Source organism: Triticum dicoccoides, chromosome 2A (assembly GCF_002162155.2).
Source record: "Triticum dicoccoides isolate Atlit2015 ecotype Zavitan chromosome 2A, WEW_v2.0, whole genome shotgun sequence".
NCBI classification, from domain to species: Eukaryota; Viridiplantae; Streptophyta; class Magnoliopsida; order Poales; family Poaceae; genus Triticum; species Triticum dicoccoides.
Window position 1 is genome coordinate 78,935,770 of NC_041382.1, and position 4,879 is coordinate 78,940,648.

Consider the following 4,879-nt stretch of genomic DNA (forward strand, 5'->3'; position numbering starts at 1 on the left):
GGGAGGAAGGAGGAGGGGGCAGGCTGGGCTGGATCGTTTGGGCGGGGGGACGCGTGGTGGGTGGCCAGGGGCGCGCGACGGTGGTTGGGGTTCGGGGGCGGAGCGGCGGATGGGGGGCTGACGTGTCCGGCGGCCTCGTGCCGATCTGGAGCGCCCAGGTGGGTCGCCGGCGTCCACCCGTGTTCCCGTCGTGACAGGGTGGTCAGTTCCGGTTTCGGGTGTTTCCCTCTCCCCCTATCCATGGCCAGCGGTGGGGTTCGTTATTGTTGTGTTCAACTTCTTTTCCTATAGCCAAAATAGACCTAGACCTACTACCCCGGTTAGTGCAACGTTGAGTCATTTATTTTGGGACGGAGGCCTATGAAAATCAGCATTTCTCGTTGGGCCGTGTCAATAACATGAAGAAAAAATGTTGCTGCGTTTTCAAAAACACCCATGTAGGAAACGTTTGTGTGTGCACCCGTTGATTGTCGGTCGTGGCAAAATGGTCGAGTGAGAAAAGTGGGACTTGTGCAGTCTGCAGCTCGAAGCAGACCCCCCGAGTCACCGCGACATGGTGTCTGTTCGTTTGTGATCTCCAAATCACTTACCTTCGTTATTGAAGCACCGACATCGTCAAAGCCTTGTCGGTATTGGATCTAGCTACATCGAACCAATTCCCTTGTAGTCATGGTGCCTCGTCGGAGCTCGCTGGCGTGAGCTCGAGCCGCACCATGGAGTCACCACGTCGATGGCGCTAAGCTTTTGTTGGGACATCTAGGGCCAAACTTCTGCGGGGGCATCTAGGGCAGACGGTAGGGCGTCTAGAAGGAGGAAGGGGGGACGAGTACAGCGAGGGGATGCTCGAGAAGAGAACAAACACATGGGATGCATTCATGATGCAAGAGAGAAGGGAGTGGGGTGTGTGTGGCCATGAGAGGCTCCTGGCAGAACAAGCAGCCCAGCTGATATTATTTGCTCGATTAATCAGTTGTTTTGGAAAAAGGTTTTCTCTTTCTTTCTTTTTTCACCTTGTATGAAATGCAAATGTTGTATTCAGCACATATGTTCATTTGTCATCAAATGCTTGCTACTATAGGCAGCTTGCCTTCTTAAGCAACTCTAGCAGTTTCGCTGTTCGCCGTATAGGCGATCGCCATCCGCCATATGGATATGAAGCCCGCGGCGGCTTTGCGCAAACATAGATGTACAAAGAAGGCAACCTTCATACTTTTCATACGTGTGCACCCCACTTGTTATTGACTACAATTGTTCTTCCTCAAAATCGAAAATCCAGAACACATATGATTCCATATCAGTTCGATTTTGTTTCAGTCGCCACAGCCACCGCCAATGTAGAATGGATGGCTTGGAAATGCGCCTTTGCAGCGTCATCCCAGGACAAATGTTCGTCCATCGTGATGGGCACAGAGGCATATCATCTTGAGATTTACAAAGTCATCGCAGGCGCCATGTCGTCGACGGAAACATCTCCTTTCATTGAAAACGCATCACCGGTAATTCTGAAATAAATTCAGAAATAATACGGCATCGGGACTTGAATCCATCACCCCATAATGTTAAAACGTGCATTGTACGTGCATACAGACCATGGAGTAGTATGCCAAAAGAAAAGGAGCGCTGGCGCTAGCAAAGTCCTGGAAACTTGTGGGGTTTCCTTGTACCCCGCGCCGCAAATTAGTAGAACTCTCTAGCGAAGCCAAGCTTTTGGTGCGTGGCCTATCCATGACCCAATGATGTGTGTGATTACGATAGCGCTAGCTACCTGCAAATCACAAGAAAGTTGATGGATGGAGTCTCCGGCAACAAAAACTAACAACTGGTTTTGTTATGTTCGCTCTTAGTTTTATCGGTTTTATTTGTCCTGAGCACGGCCACATCATGCATACGTGTCGTGATGGACGATCTTTTCCTCGGAGATCATGCAGTGGTTGAGCACCGGGCGCCCTCGATCCATCCACGTAGCTAGCTACACGGCGTTGCATGGGCTCAAACGTAGTGATCTGGATTAAAAATTATGTCGACGATCTGTCGGTTTGTTGTTCAAGCTAAAGTGACGCACTGATGCATCATGCATGTATATCATCTAGCGAAAGTTTCTATCTAGCGTCGCGTATCATAAAGATTAAAATACAAGTCACGCAAAAACCGATATGACAAAACTGAAAAGATAACAAAAAGCTTGACACCAATATCCGTCGCTATCTCCGGCGCCACCACAACAGTCACTTTTTTTTTGAGACAACCTCGCATGCTTTATTCATTTTCCATAATGTTTACACGCAAAAATTCAAGATTTCCTGGCTGGCCCAACACACATGTCGGCCAAATCCTAATGTCAAAGCATACTTAGGGAGATTGTAAGCCTCGAAGTTCAGGCTCTTAAACTCATGAACTACTTTACATGAAAGAAATGAATTACACGATGTATTATTCCATGCGCTATAGCTCCATACTCTGCCGCCGAGTTTTTCTGGACATCATCTACCACTCTTTTGCAGTCCGATGCAATCTGAATCGTGTTTACATATAGATCCTCTGCCAATGCTTGACCTTCCCGTACAGCTATCGCTTCCAATGTGCATGCATCTGTGATGAACTCGAGCTTGAGAGACGAAGCTCCCAAGAATCTTCCGTCCTGGTCTCGACAAACCACTCCCACTGCACCGCACTCCCCTTCCATGGAAACAGCCGCGTCCACATTCATCTTTGCATACCCCTCAGGCGGGGCCAACCATACAAATCGTCTGGTGCAGGCTCGCTTCGGTGCTCCCCTAACTCCTTTGTCTAAGATCTCCAGGCCCCTTAGATGACAGGTAACAAAAGAATTAGTAGAAAAATGGGCTGTCAAAAATCTCTTCGTGGATAGCTCTCCTTCTTGCTCGCCAGATTGCCCATAGGTCACCACCATCCGTGTGAACTCCGCATGTGACAGCGAGTCATGCATAGTGAAGATCCAGTTTTTTGCATCAAGGGACAAATTACCACAGCAGCCACGTAGTAGTTGAACGCGGAGCCCCCCATCCGGTCCACGTAGCTAATGGCACCAAACTACGGTGCATGCATACGGCACAGACGTGATCTAACTGATAATTACTGTAAATCACTGCTTGCCGCTTGTTGTTTAAGCTAGAGTGACGCATCATCTCCGGCCACGGCCATGGGGCACGCGGCACGTGTGCGTGATTAGGAACCGGCTGAGAGCAGCTTACAGGCGATCGCAGGAGCATCAATTGATTATTATCAGCGCGAGCACGTACAATGTATTCCCTTCGTTTTTATTTAGTTCGTATATTAGCTTTGGTCAAAGTCAAGTTTTATAAACTTTGATCAATTTTATAAACAAAAATATTAACATATATGATAACAAATCAACATCATTAGATTTATTATTGAATGTACTTTCACATAGTATAAATTTATTATGGTAATGTTTATATTATTTTTCTATAAATTTGATCAAACTTTACAAAGTTTGACTTCAGTCAACTCTAATATGGGAAGTAAATAAAAACAGAGGAAGTACCAGCTGGTTCTAGAATGAGGTGGAACGGGATCATCCGTCGACATCGTCCCTCGTAATAACCAGGCCCCCTTATCACGTGGGGGCCGTGCCTAGCTGGCTTTTTTTTTAGCATCAGTACAGACACAAGCGCTCATATACACGCGCATACACTCATCCCTATGAACGCACACACGCAAACCCTACCCCTATGAGCACCTCCGAGAGACTGAGCCGGCATATCATCTTGAGATTTACGAAGCCACCATAGGCGCCTCGTCGTCGACGGGAACGTCTCCTCCCACTGAAAGCGCATCGCCGGAAATCCTGAAATAAATTCAGGAATAATGCGAGCACCAGGATTTGAACCCTGATGGGTTGGGGATACCACTGTTCACCTAACCAACTCAACCACAGGTTGATTCGCTAGCTGGCTGATACTACTACAGTACGCACTCCACATGCGACGTGCAGATGAGCCACATGTGCACTGCACATGAGTAGCTGTGGCTAGGCCGATCGAGTAGCGCGCATCACAAAACAAAAAGTTGGTGGTCCGTATTATACATAGTACTCCCTTCGCTCGAAATTACTTGTCTCGAAAATAAATGTATTTAAAATTAAAATACATCTAGATACATCCATTTCCACGACAAGTAATTTCGAACGGATGGAGTACTGTGCTACAGTGCTCTGCATTATTTCACACTGATGAGTACACTATACATGTGGAGTGCGTACATACGGGAAGGCTCAACTCCCTTGTAGGAATTCTGATCAGATGGTTGATTCTTGATTGGTCAGGCATCATGAGTGGCGGTTTAGCCGTTTTCGTGTCCGAGGACGGACGGTATCAACGTGTCAATTTTGGTCTTGCTAGCTGGCTGGCTGGCTGGCTGCTGCGATGGTGTGATACGGTTCTTACCTTATCATCATCGCCACCCATCGCCGTCGGAGAATGAGTGCACAATTCCACCTTGGACACGCCGCTGATGGTTCTCCGGCCGCCGTCGCTCGTCCGTCCCCCCGGAATGACCCGCGAGCATACGAATACGGTGATGGCCCGCCATGGAAAGGAAAAGACTGCAACTGATTAACCACTTGATTCTCTCTCAAAAGATCAATTCACCCGCACTCGATTGTGGTGTGGCCTGCCGTGTTGGGATACACGGTGAGCAGAGCATCAGAGCATTGGTGCTCCCGTGAACACGGCCTGGTGCGGCCGGCAGGCACCCGCGCCCGTGCCCTGGCTTTGAGGGACACGGGCAAGGCAGGCGCTAGCTGCCCTTTTTAAGCGCAGCTGGTGCATGCATGATGGCAATTTTGTGATTGGTCAGTACGTGAAGAGAGTCTGTAAAACCTCGTACTATTTGTTTG